Genomic DNA, 19,296 nt, shown 5'->3' with positions numbered 1-19,296 from the left:
GCTCCGTCCCAGGACTCCGGGATCATGACCTGAGCCTAAGGCAGACAACAACTGAGTCACCCAGGCACCCCTTCTCTGACTTATTTCACTCTGCATAATACCCTCTAGTTCCATCCACATCATTGCAAATGGCAAGATTTTTTTTTGCTTTTGCTTTTGCTTTTTTTTAAGATTTTACTTACTTGGGATGCCTAGGTGGCCCAGCCAGTTAAGCGTCTGCCTTCAGCTCAGGTCATGATCCCATTGGGCTCAATCCAGCATTGGGCTCCCTGCTCAGTGGGGAGCCTGCTTCTCCTTCTCACTCTGCCTGCTGTTCCCCCTACTTGTGCTCTCTCTCTTTGACAAATGAATAAATAAAATCTTAAAAAAAAAAACTATCTTTAAAAAAGAGGATTTTAGGGACGCCTGGGTGGCTCAGTTGGTTAAGCGGCTGCCTTCGGCTCAGGTCATGATCCCAGCGTCCTGGGATGGAGTCCCACATCAGGCTCCTTGCTCCGCAGGGAGCCTGCTTCTCCCTCTGACTCTGCCTTCCACTCTGTCTGTCTGTGCTCGCTCTCACTTGCTCTCTCTCTGACAAATAAATAAATAAAATCTTTAAAAAAAAAAAAAAAAGAGGATTTTATTTATTTTGGGGGGGGGCGCTTGTGAGAGAGAGTACAAGCAGGAGGAGGGGCAGAGGGAGAAGCAGACTTCCTGTTGAGCAGAGAACCCTATTACGGGCTTGATCCCAGGACTCCGGGATCATGACCTGAGCAGAAGGGAGGAGGCTTAACTGACTGAACCACTGCAAATGGCAAGATTTCATTCTTTCTGTTGGCTGAGTAATATTCCATTGTGTATGTATACACATCTTCTCTATCCATTCATCTGTTGATGGACATATATGCTCTTTCCATATTTTAGCTATTTTGGACATTGCTGCTATAAGCATTGGGATGCATGGGTCCCTTTGAATCACTATATTTGTATCCTTCGGATAAACACCGAGCAGTGCAATTGCTGGGTCATGGGGTAGTTCTATTTTTAACGTTATGAGGAACCAACATACTGTTTTCCACAGTGACTGCATCAGTTTGCATTCCCACCAACCGTGTAAGAGGGTTCCCCTTGAGGCTACTTATTTTTAAAGAAGATCATTTTTGCTGCCATTGGGGAATTAGTTGGAATGAATCTGGTTGGAGGGATACAGGAGGAGCAAGAGTAGATATGATGAGAGAAAAATACCAATAAAATAATAGAAATAGAAATAATTAACATTTATCAGACATTTCTCAATCCCAAGCACTCAGTGCTTTAAGTGCTTAGTGTTTTAATTTTAATTTAATCTTCCTAACAAGCCCTTTGATGTTACCCCTATTTTATGGAGGAGGAAACTAAGGTTTGGAGAGATTAAGTCATTTGCCCAAGTCATATAGCTAACAAGTGGTAGTCAGGATTCCAGCCCCCACACAAGAGCATACACTTATATAGTGCTTCCTACCTGCCAAGCACTGTTCTAGGCACTTTAATCTTCACAAGAAGCTTCATAGATATTATTCCAGTTTTAATGAGGAAACTAGAGGCTCAGAGAGAATAATTACATACCCTATAAGCAACTGGCAGAACAGGTCCTTCTAGTTCTAAATCCTATCTTTGAATGTGTCATTGTTTATTCATCCCAGGGAACATTTCTGTGCCCACACATTTGGAGCAGGGTTTTCTAGCCAGGAGTTGTGATGTGGCTTGCTTCTGTTCCCATGAACCTTTGGAAACCTCTCCTAACATCTTTTAACCAGCCTTGCTTGAGCCTCTCTTCCAGGATTTTCCCTGTGAAGGCAGAGGAACCTCTGTCATCCATAGGTCTCCTCTTCTGCAGGACTTTCCCCTGAGGCTTGGCAAGCTCTCTGATGTCCAGTGAACCTCAACCCAGAAGCTGGGGGAGGTGGGAGGAGAGAGCACCATCCAGAGTATCATGGGGCTGGCCTGGTCACTGAACTATCACCTGGCCAGACTGTCTGAGACATTCGTGAACAACAAAAGTGTAAATACTGCAACTGGACCAGAGCAAATGGATACAGAGAATTTTAATGTCAAACTTGGAGCAACAAACAAAATGTTCCTTTGGCAATGTCCAACAGAGGAGCAGGAGGTATAAGGATCTTTAAAATTGTTTGTGTGTGTTTTTTTTTAATAGTCAGGGGCAAGTTTCAACCAGGATATGAAAATGAACTGGAAGTAAACAGTTTCAAAGGCAGAATTGAGACTCTCCTTAGAAATCTTGTGAAATCTCCTGTCTTGTGCAATTTCAAGAGCCTTTCAAAATAAGGACAGAAATGCCACCTCTTCTAAGTTTGCCAGAGAAGGAGAGGTCTGAATTTCTCCTTCTACTGAAGAATGAGGAGCACCCTCCCCACACACTCCACCCCCCATGCCCCCATAGGGTTCTACCACCTTCCATACCAGTACCAGAAGAGGCAGGTGATGGGTTGGCCACATCCAAGACAACAATGGCTTAATTATTATGTGTGACTCGTGCTTCAGGAACCTGTTGGTCAGGCAACTGGACCTGTGAGGCTTGAGGGCGCTGGCTGTGTGTCAGAAGGAGAAGAAGGTCCAGCAGCTGGGAGGCCAGACGTCAGAGAGGCAGGAGTCGGTGGTCCTGGGCCTCCCTAAGACAGAGAGCATCTCTGCAGCCACCCAGTGGGGGAAGGAGTATGTGAGGGCCGAGGTAGGACATAGATATATTTCTCTTAATCTAGATGTCCTCTTATTCCAAATACTGGTCCCATGAGAAGATGACACCAGCCTGCTAAATAAGAGAGAGACACTATTAAATTGTAAAATTTGCTCTTAATTACCTACTTTGGCCGAAAAGAACAATGATTTGGATCCAAGACAGCAGCTAATTCTACTTAGTCATAGTCTATGGTATGTAGCCATAGGTATATAAACATGCTTCCTATTAGTAAAAACTATTTAATAACAAGTAATCTTTGTATAGTACTTCATAATTTTATAAAAATGTTTTATATACCCTACGTCCTGTTTAAAAAAGTTTTCTTTCACGTCAGATCATGGGAACATTTTTTAATGGGTCTTGCTTGTCCACATTCAAGGTCTTTGCCCAGAGCTCCTGCACATGCTGGTACAATGGAGCATATGGGAGTTGGAGTCTGGATACCTGCAAAACATTCCAGCTCCACTCTGTGTGACCTCAGGTAAGTCATCTAACTTCTCAGTGATCCAGTGTTTTTTCCCAGTGAAGTAGGACTGTGATAAAGCATCCCTGAGATAATGTACGTGAAAAACTTTGAAATGGAGAGATAGAGTCAGATAATGGACCTGGTGAGTGAGTCACAGGTCAAGCTAGAGAATGAGTATTCTGTCTTCTGTGCAATGGGGAGCCATAGCAGTTTCTGGAAAAAGGCAGTTCTTCTCCTGATCTTTCCCAAATTTCATTTGTCCATTCTGAATCCACCTAATTTCTTGGACTTTGGACCTCTGTCTACTGCAGTGTCTAGCAGTCTTACTGTGAACTCAAAAAAGAAGGAAACTGTTGGCAAGTAGCTGCAGGAATTGGGGTCCTGGGAAAACCAGGAGAGAGGTTAAGTTCCCAAAAGACAGAAGAAGAGGACCTAGGGTGCCTCTTTATAGGGGCTTCTCATGAGCTCTGTGCTAAGATCTGGAACTGGGAGCCTGAAGGAACCTCTCCTCCCATGGTAGAGTGGCTTCAGTAGTTGCTGGGATTTCTCACATTGGCTTCTGTTGTCCTTTACATGAAGAAAGAGATGTTTACCAATCATAACCGTCTTCCCTAAGTATATAGTGGGCTCCTTGTTGCTCAGCAAGAAAATGCTTCAGATGGCAATGTTGGATAGAAATCTCTGCCCCGCCTCCACTCTCTCCTTCTTTTCGCTCCTCCCTCCTCTCCCATTCTTCTTTACTTCTGAATGGTTAATGGATACATTTGAAAATAACTGACACACTCGATAGCCTCTGGATTGTATACAAAGATCATATTCTTATTGCAGACACCCAAATTAAGAACGGATTACACAAGACAGGTATTTCTTTCTTCCCTCATGGAAAAACCTGGCATGGTATGGCGTCTTCTCTCTATTGATTTGTCAGGAGCTCCAAGTTTTTCAGTCTTCCCCTCTGCTATCCAGCAGTCCAGGATGGCTCTAGCCAGCTGGAATGGGGAAAAGAAGGACAGGGCTCTATCCTGTAAGGGTACAGCACAGATATTTTGCACATCTTGCTTGTGCTCAAGTACATTGGCCAGAATTTAGTCACATTGTCAGACCTAACTGCAAGGGAGGTGGTTCTCATTCTGAGTAGCCATGGATTCAGCTAAAAATCCAATTATGGTGGATAAAGGAGAGAATGTATATTGTGGGAAAGCTGGCAGTCTCTGCCACACAGAGTAAGTCAATTCTTTTGGGGGATCTTTAGCAATAGCTTCTTCCTTTCTAGTCTTTGGTATTTGACAGGTTTAATAATTATACTTCTGAATCTTTAGGTCAGATAATAGGGACGTGTCTATGAAGACTCCAGGAATTCTCCTTTTCTTAGGAACCCAGGCCTCTCTTAACAGCAGAGAATTGAGAAGAGTTTGGAGACATTTCTAAGAATCAATCAGCTTTGGTCTTCGGGTCGTTTCCTTTGCAGGATAGAGATACTTACCTTTGTTTTAAAATAGTTTTGTTGAGATATAATTTAGAGTTTACTTACTGAATTTTATGTAACTGTATAACTCAATAATTTTTTTTTTAGTAAATTTATACAATTTGTGCAACCATCACACAATCCAGTACTGAAAAATTTTTCTTCATCCAAAATGTTCTCTTGTACATGAAATCAGTTCCCACTTTCATGGATTTGTTTTCTGTCTCTATAGATTTACCTTTTCTAGAAATTCTATATAAGTAGAATCCTACAACATGTAGTCTTTTGTGTCTGGCTTTTTTTTCTACTTAGAATAATGTTTTTGGGTTTATCCATGTTGCTGCATAACTCAAGAGTTCATTCTTTTTTATTGCTGAATTGTATTCTATAATATGGATATACCACATTTTCTTCATTCACCAGTGACGGCCGTTTGGAACTAATATAAAGAATGCTACTGCGAAATTCAAACAGCCTTCATGTGAACACATGCTTTCATTTCTCTTGAGTAGATACCTTGGAGGGGAGCTGCTGTATCATATGATATGTTTAACCTTTTAAGAGACTGCCAAACTGTTTTCCAAAGACACTTTATCATTATACATTCCCATCAGCAATGTGCAATATGTGAGAGTTCTGTTTTCTCCATACCCTCAACAGCCCTTAGCATTGTCAGTTTTTTGGGTTATAGCCACACCGCTATGCATGCAGTAGTATCCCTTTATGCTTTTAATTTGCATTTTCCTAAAAAAAATTTGTCCTTCCCTGTTATTAATAATACTGAGCACATGCAATGTTATAAAACTTCCTATAAGCACAGCTTTAGTGGCACGCTATAAATTTTGTTTTCATTTCACTCAACTCAAGATCCTTTCTGATTTCCCATGTGATTTTTTTCCTTTGCCCTAAGGATTATTCAGATGTGTCTTAATTTCCAAATATTTGGGGTGCTTTCAAATTTTTTCTTGTTGAATTCCAATTTAATTCCTCTCTTTTGTATGACTTCAGTCTTTTAAATTTTACTGAGATTTGTTTATGGCCTCATATATTATTTACTCTAGAGAATGTTTCATGTGTGCTTGAAAAGAAAGTTATTCTAGGGACGCCTGGATGGCTCAGTCAGGTAAGCATCTGTTTTCAGCTCAGGTCATGATCTGAGGGTCCTGCAGTTGAACCCCACCTAAGCCTCCTTGCTCACTGGGGAGCCTGTTTCTCTATCTGCCTGATGCTACCCCTGCTTGTGTTCTCTCCCTCTGACCAACAAATAAATAAACTCTTTTTTGTTTGTTTGTTTGTTTGTTTGTTTGTTTTAAGAAAGTTATTCTGGGGGCACCTGGGTGGCTCAGTGGGTTAAGCCGCTGCCTTCGGCTCAGGTCATGATCTCGGGGTCCTGGGATCAAGTCCCGCATTGGGCTCTCTGCTCAGTAGGGAGCCTGCTTCCCCCTCTCTCTCTTTCTCTGCCTGCCTCTCTGTCTACTGTGATCTCTCTCTGTCAAATAAATAAATAAAATCTTAAAAAAAAAAAAGAAACTTTTGTTTATGGCCTCATATATTATTTACTCTAGAGAATGTTTCATGTGTGCTTGAAAAGAAAGTTATTCTGTTAGTTGAGTGGAGTGTTCTATAGCTATTGGTTAGGTCAAGTTGGTTGATAATGTTCAAGTCTCCTTATCTTGCTAATTTTCTGTTTTATCAATACTCAAGAGAGAAACACTTAAATCTACAGCTATAATTCTTGAGTGGTCTGTTTTTTCTTCCAGTTCTGTTCATTTTTCTTCCTGTTATTTTGGGGGTCAGTTGTTAGGTGCATGTACATTATAAATTTTATCCTTCTAAAGGTATAATGACATTATACAATGTCTCTATCTCTAGTAGTATTTGTATTCTTAAAGTTGGTTAATACAGCTATTTAACTTCTCTTACAATTACTATTTGTATGGCAAAACTTTTTTGATCTTCGTCTTTTCAATCTGTTTGTGTTTGGGAATCTAAAATATGTCTCTTCTAGGGCCACCTGGCTGGCTCAGTTGGTAGAGTGTGCAACTCTTGATGCCGGAGTAGTGAGCTTAAGCCCCATAATTGGGTGTAGAGCTTACTTAAGAACAAACAAACAAACAAACAAACAAAAAAATAAAACATGTCTCTTACTGGGCACCTGGATGGCTCAGTGGGTTAAGCCGCTGCCTTCGGCTCAAGTCATGATCCCAGGGTCCTAGGAGTGAGGCCCACATCAGGCTCTCTGCTCAGCAGGGAGCCTGCTTTCCCCCCTCTCTCTCTGCCTGTCTCTCTGCCTGCTTGTGATCTCTCTGTCAAATAAATAAATAAAATCTTAAAAAAAAACCATGTCTCTTATAGACTGTATAGTTAGGTCTTGTTTTTTATACAGTCTCACAATTTCTACCTTTGATTGGAAAGTTTAGTTCACTTACAATAATGTAGTTATTAATGTTGTTTGTTGTGGGTTTTTTTTTTGAGCGAGCAAGAATGCACATGAGTGGGGGAAGGGGCAGAGAGAAAGGGAGAAGACCTTAAGCAGACTCTGCCCTGAGTCCAGTACAGGGTTCAACCCCATGGTCCTGAGATCATGAGTCAGATGTTTAACCGACTGAATCAACCAGGCACCTTAATGTTATTGGATTTGTATTTGTCACTTTGCTATTTATTTTCTTTTCTATTTTGCTATTTCTATTATCATTTAATTTATAATATTTTCTTATTAATTTATTTTCTTGAGGTCTTTTTTTTTTTTTTAAGATTTTATTTATTTGTCAGAGAGAAATCACAAGTAGATGGAGAGGCAGGCAGAGAGAGAGAGAGGGAAGCAGGCTCTCCGCTGAGCAGAGAGCCCGATGCGGGACTCGATCCCAGGACCCTGAGATCATGACCTGAGCCGAAGGCAGCGGCTTAACCCACTGAGCCACCCAGGCGCCCCTTTCTTGAGGTCTTATATCATTTTTCCTCTGTTCCTCCTTTACTGCCATCTCTTACGTTAAAAAGTTTCTAGTAGACCATTTTAATTCCACTCTTCATTTTTAAGGCTTTTTAAAAAATGTTATTTCCTTAATAATTGGAGCAGTGGTTCTCAACTGTGAGCAATATTCCTCCCCCATTCCTGCTAAAGGATATCTGGAAATGTCTGGAGTCATTTGTCACTGTCACAGCCTGGGAAGGCATTCAGAGTTCAGTCAGTTCTTGAATGAGCCGGACTTTAGCTTTCGGCTGGGCTCCCACGGTTCACCGTTCTTCCCGTGCATGTGAAGAGCACTCTAGGTAGAGACCTACATATGAAAAGCTTTTTCCAGCCTTTCAGTGGCTCTTTTGTTTCCAGGACGTCACATCTAAATTTCTGGTGGGTCTTCTGCTTGCCCCAACTGGGTCCATAAACTGAGGCTAGAAGAGCTTTGAGTTTTCCCCTCTCTCCATCCTACTGATGAGGGAGCAGAACACAAGCTGAGGGCAAAGCACAAGATGACACTCTATAACCCCCCTTCGCCACTGGGTGGGACACATGTGATATTCCTGCAGGCAACTCACAACCCTCTTAATGTTAATGCCTGACTAGGGGTGCCTGGGTGGCTCAGTGGGTTAAGCCCCTGCCTTCGGCTCAGGTCATGATCCCAGGGTCCTGGGATCGAGCCCCACATCAGGTTCTCTGCTCTGTGTGGAGCCTGCTTCCCTCTCTCTCTGCCTGCCTCTCTGCTTGCTTGTGATCTCTGTCAAATAAATAAATAAAATCTTTAAAAAAAAAAAAAGTTAATGCCTGACTAGAGGGGAAAACTACCTTAAAAATGGCAAGGCCCCTGGTATCCTGTGAGTGTTTTAACAAGAAAATCCTTTGGAAACCTCCCTTTTCCTTACCTCCCTCAGCTCCCAAGTATATCATCATTTGTCTCTCACAGCCCCAGTGCAGCAGCTCTTTCTGCTCATGGGTCCTGTCCCTGTGGTTTAATAAAATCACCATTGTGCACCAAGGACATCTCAAGAATCTTTCTTGATGGTTGGCTCCGGACCTCACCCACCAAGACTCACCTACGTTCCAAAACTACATCACAAAGTTTGCTGCTCTTACTGATAAGGCCGTGGTGTGCATTCCCATCTTCTGCCTGAAATCAAGCCTGCCCCCTCGGGCACAAAGATGCTAATTTTTCCAAGCAGCTCTGCTCTTCTTGCCTGTTAAACTCCAGTGGGGATAGGGGAATGACCCCAGTCAAGGAGATCACAGTTTCCTGCTGATCTCATTTGAAGAGCTTGCAGTTTTTCATGACTAAATGATTCTCAATTCATTATTTACCTTTGGTTAATTTTCAGAGAACTTAAACCATTGCTTCTGACAGTTCTGTCCAATTTTATACTTGCTTTTGGACAAAAAGGTTTGCTGATCTCTTCATCCCATAGTTGGAAGTTCCCTCACTACCTTGGAGTTAAAGTTTGCATCATAAAACCTGGCAACCAGAACACCTGGGTGGCTGTGGGTCAAGCCTCTGCCTTTGGCTCAGGTCATGATCCCAGGGTTCTGGGATTGAGCCCCACACTGGGCTCTCTGTTCAGCAGGGAGCCTGCTTCCCCCTCTCTCTCTTTGCCTGCCTCTTTGCCTACTTATGATCTCTGTCTGTCAAATAAATCATAAAATTTAAAAAAGAAAATCTTAAAAAAAATAAATTAGATAAACAAATAAATAAATAAAATCAAACCTGGCAACCCTTGGGTAGCCCTTTCACCCCCAAAGGGTAAACAGCACTCTTGAGGGGGAAGGAAGTCTGGGTCCATGTTTCTCCAGAAGGCAGAGAAAACTAAACATAGAAGTTCTTTGAAAACTGTAGGCCGTCTCCTACCAGCAATCAAGTTTTTTTTTTTTTTTTTTTTTTTTTTTAAGAGGAGGGGAGGGGCAAAGGGAGAGGGAGATAGATAATCTTAAGCAGGGGCTCCATCTCACAAGATGGAGATCAGGACCTGAGCTGAAATCCAGCTGGGACACTTAAGTGACTGAGCCACCCAGGTGCCCTACTCAAGTATTTTTGACCTTTGGTTCAAAAGAACTGATTCTGAGCCCCAGCCAGGGCTCTGATCCATGTGGTGTGTTTTTTTGAGGAGCAGTGTTGTTGGGTTCTGGAGCCAACTTGAGATGTCTTTGGTGCAGAAAGGTGGTTTTATTCAAGCATGGGAACAGGCCCCCTGGGTAGGAAGAGCTGCAACTGTACCCCCAGATTGTGAGGAGTAGCTGATTATATATTGGGGGGTTGGGAAAGTAAAGATAAGGGAAGTTCCAAAAAGATTTTCATAGGCTAAACAAGACTCACAGGATATTGGAGGCCTTGCTATTGTCAAAACTAAGGTGGTTTCTCCCTCTAGCACGGCATTAACATGAAGACGGATGTGAGCATCCTGAAGAACTGTACTCTGACTGATTCAAGTATTTGTCAGTGGGAGGCAGGTTATAAGGACTTTTCATTCTCTCTATATTTCCCTCTGCCTTTGTTTCCTACACCACAGGTAGCCTAAGACTCTCAACGGGCTGGTTTAGTCTCCAGAGAACCAGCTTCCTAAGGTCTGACACTGTGGTAGTTGCTCTCCTTAACGTGCTAGTTTCCTGCATTAGCCTATCTTTCCCACGGGACCACAGAGGGGTGCAGGACGTTAACATACCAAGCGCAAGGTCAGTCTGTGCGTGCAGCTGAGATAAGGCCAAGGTCTGGTCTGGGTCAGCTCTCAGCATTTACTGCGTCTGACACTGAAGCAGCAAAGGATCTTAATTCTGTTTGAAGATCTCTTGGGCAGAGCCTGGGGTGGCAGCTGCCTTTTTCAAGTTCAGACATAGGTGGATCAGGTCCGAAGAGTCTGACAGTTTGCTCCCCCAATTCTCCCCTTTTTAAAGTGATTTCATCAGTTTTGGTGTCTTTGTCAACCTCACCTTGTTCTGCTTGTTATCACTCTGGGGTGTCAGCTGACGTGGGTCCTGGAGATATCCCCTAGCTGCAGTGTCTGACCTGCTTGACATTCCTTGACCCAGGCCCCTGCTTGACATCAGAGACTCCATTTTGCCTTCTGCGCTGAACCAAGTCTGAAGAATGCGCCGGTTAGGCAGGCAGCCGAGTTGACACTGTGGATTAATCACCAACATTCCTATCGAGGCAGGTTTAACTCAGCCTCCCACCCAATCTTCTTACTTCTAGTTCACCCTCAGCCTCCTTGCTCCACCCTACCTCTGTAATTTGCTTCGGGTTCTTCCAGGATTGCCAACTTATTTTAATATTTATTCAAGCCAGGTAGATTTGGAAAGATCCATATGCAGCAGTTACAACCATCTTTGACCTGACAGTTGAGAAACAAAAGCCCAAATTTCCTGGCAGCCCTGAGCATGTGATGTAAAACCAACTGAGCATCTAAAGAAGAGATTTGTGCCCCCGATGGGCGTTGGGCAAGAGAACCCTGAAGTTCTAGTTCTGATCCACCACTGATTGGGTGATATTGGGCAAGTTTCTTAATATCTCTAGGCTCCCTTGGGTTTAGGTTTTTGTTTTTGTTTTTTGTTTTTTTTAATTAGTACAAAGAGAGGGGTAAGTCAGTCCCCAGTTGCCTTCCTCCTCTCAGATGAAATGAATCACGGTATTTTACAAAGCTAACAAGAAATGATCTAGAATGCGTGGTATCATAAAAAGCAAGCTGAAGTCCCTACTCAAAGGAGGAAGCGTCTACCTACAGTGCCAGGCTGAGGTTTAGGAATGAAACTCCAGGGCCTGTAGTCACCCCAGCAGCTCTCAGGCTTACCCCACACTTTCCCCAGAGGTCTCTTTCCTGCACGTTGTTGAAGAAGGCGTCCATTGCATCCCTTGTACCTGTTTTCAAATGTTATTGATTGAAGCAAATCTGTCTGTAGGGACAGACAGCAAGGGGCCTATACTGACTTTTCATATCCCCACCTTCACTACTCTGCCAAGTTATGCTATATCACTCTCTTGTACTAGCGTTCTCGGAAGAACCCCTGTGTCCAACTGGAACTAGGAAAAACCTATAGTAAATGAGTAGACCCACTCTATGGTCCCTCTGGGGGCCATATATGGCAGTTTATGCTAAATGCACTGGTAACACTAATTCCAATACAATGTCAAGTCCTGACAAATCCCACAACAGACAGGATTGAGTATGAAGGTCGTAAGCTTGAAGACTCGACCCAACATTTCCAGTTTCCAATTTCTAGTTTTAGAATTCAATGGCTTCCCTTTTAACACTCCTGCTGGGAGTGAAAAATGGTAGACAACCTTTTCATTCAGTGTAAGCTCAGAGGTCCGATATGATCCAGGCAGCTGGGGTGGGGTAGCCCGAGGATGTGAGACATCCATAGCCAATAATACGTGTTTGGGGGTGGAAGGTACAGACAGGCAATGTCAGGTCAGTTTTCCTTTCATTTGGGGAAGATTAAATGTGAATGACTGAGCTGTTCATAAGTGACAAAGGTACGAGGGAAATGTTTACCACAGACCCATTCTAACCTGCCAGTGGGGGTGTCTTTTTGACCCTCCAGTAGGAAAGAAGGATATCTTAAAGTTAGTGTCAGGTCACCAGCTCTTTCAAAGTAGGAGACTCTTACTGTCCTAGGTTTGAAAGTCTTCAATAAGATAGGAGAAAAAGAAAATAATACCAGGAACAAACATTTGTTGAGCCCTTTCTATGTGCCAGCTGCTGGGGTAAGCATTTACATACATATGTTTACATACATTATCCCCTTTAGACTTAGAAAGATTTATTTCTCCTGTTTTGGAGGAGAGGAAACAGACTCAGAGAGGTTACATAACTTGTTCAGAGTCGTGCAGACAGCAGTCCTGGTCAGAGTCAAGTTTGTCGGAATGGCACTCTGCCCTTTGATGGTGAGCAAAAACAGGGGTCACTGTCCTCTCAGGGCTGGAACACCCCATTGCTCAAGCAGCCACTTCCACCTTTCATGAGGGCTCATGACACCTCCTCTTTGCAGACCGTGTCCCACACGTCACCGTGACTACAGTGAGGATAATTATATCTTGCTTCTCAGAGTCATTTAGAGGGTGAAGAGAGATCATGTTAGCAGAGTTGTCTTCAGAGCAGAGCGTCATAAGCTTGGGCTAAACGGTAGTTTTAAACACAACCAGTCATATTCCTGATTCCTTGAGGCCTCTGCTACCTGTGTTTATTTCTGTCTCTACTTCTTTTTTTTTTTTTTTTAAGATTTTATTTATTTATTTGACGAGAGAGACACAGCGAGAGAGGGAACACAAGCAGGGGGTGTGGGAGAAGCAGAAGCAGGTTCCTTGCTGAGCAGGGAGCCTGATGTGAGGCTCAATCCCGGGACCCCAGGATGATGTCCAGACCCAAAGACAGATGCTTAAAGACTGAACCACCCAGGTGGCCCTCTGTCTCTTCTTTTCTCTAAGCCAATTCCCCATGAAAGTTAAGATGTCAGGTTTTATTTTAAGTAAGGGAAAGTGGGAGAGGGGCCGAGGGAGAGAGAGAATCTTAAGCAGGCTCTATACCCACCTCAGAGCTCAATTTCACAAACCTGAGATCATGGCCTCAGCCAAAATCAAGAGTGGGGCACTTAAACTACTGAGCCACCCAGACGCCCACCCTCCCTCCCCATCATTTATTTTAATTGGCCTTTGGAGCAGGCTTTTAAAAGTCCAGTTGTCAGGACGCCTGGGTGGCTCAGTTGGTTAAGCAGCTGCCTTCAGTTCAGGTCATGATTCCAACGTCCTGGAATCGAGTCCCACGTCGGACTCCTTGCTCAGCGGGGAGCCTGCTTCTGCCTCTGCCTGCCATTCTGTCTGCCTGTGCTCGCTCGCTCTCCCTCTCTCTCTCTCTGATAAATAAATAAAATCTTAAAAAAAAAAAAAAGTCCAGTTGTCTGGGAGTGCCTGGCTGGCTCCATTAGTGGAGCATGTGGCTCTTTAACTCTGGGTGGTAAGTTCAAACCCCATGCTGAGTATAGAGATTACTTTAAAAAATCCAATTGCTGGGGGGCCTGGTTGGCTCAGTCATTAAGCATCTGCCTTCAGCTCAAGTCATGATCCTAGGGTCCTGGGATCAAGCCCTGCATCGGGTTCCCTGCTCTGCAGGAAGCCTGCTTTCCTTCTCCCACTCCCCTTGCCTGTGTTCCTGCTCTTGCTGTTTCACTCTCTTGAAAATAAATTTTTAAAAATCTTTTTTAAAAAGTCCAATTGTCTAACAGCTCACTGCACTCCTCTCATGCCCATTTAACCAAAATGGCTTGCAAAGGCACAAATGTGACAGGATCTCCATTGCCTCTGTTTCATTCATTTGCTTTTAGAAAAGTTGTTGATGGGAACCTGGGGAGGCAAAGAGTCCTATTTCCATAAGACAGATCTGCAGATCAGATTAGAATCAACCTCACCTTTCAGTCTATACTGGAGATTGAAAACTATTCTAGGCAACATTTCTAGAAGGGAAAAGCATGTCCCAGAATGTCTTCTACACCCAAGCCATTCCCACTAGTCATTCGAGGGTTTCTTCAAGCATCATCTCCTCTGGGAAGCCTTCCCCAGATCCCTCCCCTATGAGGTGACTCTTCTGTCCATCCCCACAGCTGAATGCTTGCCATGTATTATTGATATGCCTGAAGCTCTTCCTCCATAGACTCTGAGCTCTTTGAGGTCAAGGGCATTGTTTTCATTTCTGCACTCCACCCATAGCACCGTGTCCTGCTCAGAGGAAGTTTTCAGTCATGTTTGTAGGATAAACTTCACATTTAGGTTGCTTTCTGAGGAAAAGGTGCATTTTTCAGGTGTATTTCCCCCTTTCAGCAATGTTTGTGTTGTTTTTGGACAAATTACAAAGTGAGTGCTCGATTATACATATAGTAAACCTTCCTGTGCTGTAGGTCCTGACCTCTCATCTGTTTCTCCCTTTTTAACTTAAGTTTTGCTCATACCTTGACACGAATGAAAAAACAAGCCAAACATACACACAGTTTTATTGTTTTTCCTTATTATATAAGCAATATAGGCTGGTCATAAGACATTATAACACATGAAAAACACAAAAGGAGGAAATGATAATGAACATAATTCTACCACTGAGAGATAACCAGTCTTCATTTTTTTTTGGACCACACATGCAGACTTTTCTTTATGTATTTATATCCTTTTTAAATGGGTCATAGTATTTATATGATACTTTTTTCTTTTAATATACATTGAAGTGCTACATATGTTTTATGTCATATTTAGATCATATCACTTTTATTCTGTTAACATGTCACATTTTATTTATTCTTGGCTGGCTGTATTCTCTCCAGTTCTTAGAAATTATCCACAACACTGCAAGGAGGTTAAATATGTAAGTTGTTATTTTATTATTACCTTAAGATAAATTTTTGAGAATAAAAATACTGGTCCATACATAATACCATCCCTATGGGCATACATAATTTATGTGGGTTTTAAAATTTTTTAATGAGCTACCAAATTCCCCTTAGGCCTCAGTGCCTAAGTACCCAGGTAACCTGAGTTCTTGTTAACCTTGGACACCCACATTAAAAATAAACCAAAACAAACAAGATACTTGGTCATCGCAAAGTCATTCTTGTTTTACTTGGCATTTCTTTAACCACTGGGGAGGTTACGTTTCTTTTCATATGTTTATTGATGTTTTCCTCATTTGTAAAGTGAGTGTTTTCATCTTCCATTTTTCTATTGAGTAATCTGAACGCCTTGTTTCACAAAGGAGTTAGATTACTACCCAGGAACCCATAGACTCAAAGCCCATTTTGTAAAGATGGGTGTTACGTGAGGTTTTGCAGAAAAGACTTTTCTGGGATTATTTTTGATGCAGGCAGGTTGGGTCCAAGCACCCAGAAGGGATTTCCACTGGACCAGCCTAAGAGGGTCCTTGGCTTCTCCCAGGTTAGAAATCCAATGTGAGCCGAAGAAGTGAAAGCAGAGTTTATTGAATAGCGTGAGTGACAGAGAACAGCAGATAGAGTGTCTGAGAGACTCAGAAAGGAAAGGAGATTGAGTCTTGTCATCGCTTGAGGTTAGGGGTTTATATTGGAAAGGGGTCTAGAGCACAAGTTCCTTTAGGAATCCAGGGTAGGGTCCAATCAAAGGCAAGTGTCAAGTGTCAGACAAGTGTTATCTCATGAATCACTGAAGGCTGGGGAAGGGGTTGATGCCAGCATCAGCCAAGATTTTTTCAAAGCTAATGTCCTGGAACATGCCTGGGATCAAGTTCTTCTTGGTTGGTTGATTGATTGATAAATGTTATTATCGGGTGTTTGGGGCATAGGACAAAACTCAGAGAATGATGAACTTTCTTGCTTCTGCTTTGAAGTGGGTACACAGATTCTTTGGCTTCTTTGGAAGCTAAGTATAGAACAAGAGTAAATGGGGCCTAGCAGAAAACTGGCAGAGATGGAGTCTTTCTAAAACAGAGTCCCTTCAGCTTCCCCACTTCACTTTGATTATTAAAATTAATGTCTGATTTATTAAAGTTGTAATGAAAGACATTATTCTTTAATAATCTGTTCAACTTATAAACCTTATTTTATCCATACAATTTAGCAGATTTTATCAGTTTTTAAGGGGGAGTTCAATTAATATTCGGTTATGCTATTTAAACTCCCTTGAGAAACTTAGACTTTATTAATAAACTTAATGTATTTAGGGTCACATGGGTGGTTTGGCCAGGTGAGTGTCCAACACTTGATCACAGCTCAGGTCTTAATCTCAGGGTCCTGAGTTCAAACCCTGTATTGGGCTCCACACTGGACATGGGGCCTACTTAAAAATAATAATAATAATAACATATTTAATTTTCTCTTTAAAGTACATCAATTTTGTGACTGACAAACAAACCTTAAATAAGCCTTATAAATCAAATAGAAACAAATAAATATAGCAAAGTCAAATTATCTTAATTTTCTCACATGTTTTAGGTATTTAAAATACTATATAGCTATGGAGTATTCCCAGAGCATTTTAGTTCAGAATAGTAATAACTCAGGGTTTGGTTTATTTGACCATCTTTAGACTTAATTCTAAGTCTCTTCAGACATTTACCCATAAAGGAGTAAATCATTTCCTCCCAAGTAATTTGACATTGTCCTTTTGGGTAGCTGAGGTTGCATATAGACCTGAGACTTCGGTTTGGGTAAAAATGTTTATGCTGGTAGACATTGTCAAATGACAAAACTAACAAGTCCGATGTTCTTTCTTCAAGGGAACACAATCCATGGATTGAGGGAATACAGTGCCTCACAAGAAGTGAAAGTTCTTCATATGACATCTTGGGAAAGAGTGAGAGCTTTAAGAGGATTAAAATTTCAAGCTCCAAAATAGGGCATGGTTGGTTAAGATTGCATATCTGACCTGATTTAGAAAGATCAAGGAACAAAGAAATAAGTATAGAGTCCAGAATTGGCCTGGCATTTAGAGATTGGCTGACTGGATACACTGCATTTCTGGTAAAGCAGAGCATTTAAGAGCACGCAAGCAGGTTTTGCTGACGGGGCACCAGGGGTTGGAGCGGCTCCATCTTGGGCCTCCAAGTTTATTTCAACATGTAAGATGTGTTTTCTCACAATGATGGGAGACAAGTACTACTAGAAGTCTCTTTCCATATCTCTATGCCAGTTAAGGGGATCTTGTACAATCCACTAACCCTGCATTTGAGGGTGTGATCCCTAATTTTCACATCTGACTTAATTCTGCCACCCCACCCACATTGATTCACCAACTGAGTGGACCCAATAGATTATTGCCAGTTATATTCTAAGCTGTATTATTTTCATATTTTCCCTATACGTAGTGCTACAGTTCTTACAGATATTCAAATGACATCTGTTTGGATTCTGTTAACTTGACCTCTGCCTTACTCAAGGGTAACAATTCCAAAGTCATTCTTGTAACAAGAGAACAACAAATTAGTGTTGCAAGGCAGATAAAACAAGGCAAGTAAAAAGCTTTAAAGTTAGTGGACTAAATAATCATGAGCAACTACACAGGTTTAACTCAACCAGTGTCCTTTCTCCTTCTTTTCCTCTCCCTTGGGCAAATCACCACAATCACATTTTATCACTTGATTTACAAAGATTGAATCCCCAGTTGCTGCATCAGGAAGCTATTAGCTCTAAGTGGAACGATTTCTCAGAAAGTTAGAAATAGTGTCACTCTGGATGTGAGATGAGTCATTTCAGATGCAACCCTTCCCAAGAGATGGTTTGCTAATGTCATGCTGAGTAGTCATGAGAACCTCCTGAGTTTCTGTGGGGCAAGATAGGTCACCAGAAAAGCCTGGACTGTGCTCTGTGCATGTGACATGCATTCCACTTGGCACACTGCCACAAGTGTGAATATGGTAGGACTCTGACAGAGGGGTGGTGGGTGGAGCCTCAGAGAAGCCAGAGAGGAAAGCCCGGCCAGATGGTCTGCGGCCCTGTGCAGGAGAGCGGCTATTCTGGACCTGAGGACCCCTGCCAAGCCCCAGGACACCATACTTCTAGAGTGGATAGAAGGCAGTTCACTCATGGCACTAACTGATTGGAAATATTCTTTAAAAGCATCTCATTTCTTGGCTGGCAATGTGTCCTCACCACACAATACCTTGATCTGTGATCCAGATGTTCTCCATCTCACCCAGTTAGTCTTCCATTTTGTCTCACAAGACCTCATAGTTAGCATCCTATGAAAATGCTCTAGATAGGTTTTACACTCAGGAGCAGCTTCCCTGTAAACTGGGCTCTTGGTTTGTACATCAGCCTCTTCCCAGAGTTGATCTTCTGGGATAATGGTTAAAACTGGATATAAGGACTTGCAATGCTGAAATACAGAATTGGCTGAGCATTACTTGACCATAATGGCCCATGACAGTCCCCATCTCGCAAGTCCCCTAGTGGATGCCTGAAACTGGATGGTGTCAAACTTTACGTCTACTGCTTTTTCCTATACATACGTACCTGTGATAAAGTTTAACTTATGAATTAGGCACAGTAAGAGATTAGCAATAATACCATAATAAAATAGAACAATTATATCAATATGCTGTAGTAAAAGCTGTATCCATGTGGTCCCTCTCTTCAAAGTAACTTACTGTGCTGTACTCACCCTTCCTGTGATGACATGAGATGATAAAGTGCCTACGTGATGTGAAGTGAGGGAAATGACATAGGCACTGTGATGTAGTGCTAGGCTACCCTGACCTGATGATGCTCAGAAGGAAGACGACCTACTTTCAGACAGAGGTTGACCAGGTAACTGAATCCACAGAAAGTGATGGGCGCCTGGGTGGCTCAGTCAGTTAAGTGTCTGCCTTTGGCTCAGGTCATGGTCCTGCTGTCCTGGGATCCAGCCCTGCGTCGGGTTTTCTGCTCAGCAGAGGAGTCTGCTTCTCTTTCTTCCTCTGCCTCTTCCCTTGCGTGAGCTCTCTCTCTCTTTCTTTCATTCATTCTCTTTCTCTCGAATAAATAAATAAAATCTTTAAAAAAAGAAAGAAAGAAGGAAACCACAGTAAGTGAAGCCATGGATAAGAGGGGCTACTGTAATGGGGTTCCCTCTGAGGCAAGAGCCCGGTTGACCTGCTGACTTATCTTTTCCTCTACTTTGACTATGAATGTAGCAAATATAAATTAGTTTTGATAGAGGTGGAAAGAAAAATTCAGAGAGGTTA

At 42.4% G+C, this 19,296-nt stretch overlaps 1 long non-coding RNA gene across 4 annotated transcripts in view; it reads left to right on the top strand.

The window, feature by feature from the left end:
• Positions 1-2,326: 2,326 nt before the first annotated feature.
• LOC309869488 overlaps positions 2,327-19,296 on the top strand; it is a 30,354-nt gene continuing 13,384 nt past the window's right edge. For 2 of the 4 annotated variants that reach the window (XR_014314204.1, XR_014314205.1), the window contains exons 1-2: positions 2,356-2,707; positions 3,096-3,197. This is a non-coding gene — a long non-coding RNA (uncharacterized lncRNA). Of the gene's footprint in view, positions 2,708-3,095; positions 3,198-14,929; positions 14,971-16,851; positions 16,929-19,296 lie in introns of all 4 variants that reach the window. The other 2 variants (XR_014314203.1, XR_014314206.1) reach the window with 2 other exon arrangements.

Source organism: Mustela nivalis (genome assembly GCF_964662115.1).
Source record: "Mustela nivalis genome assembly, chromosome: 7".
Lineage (NCBI taxonomy): Eukaryota > Metazoa > Chordata > Mammalia > Carnivora > Mustelidae > Mustela > Mustela nivalis.
The sequence above is the reverse complement of the archived record's forward strand: the minus strand, read 5'-3'. Positions and strand labels throughout refer to the sequence as shown.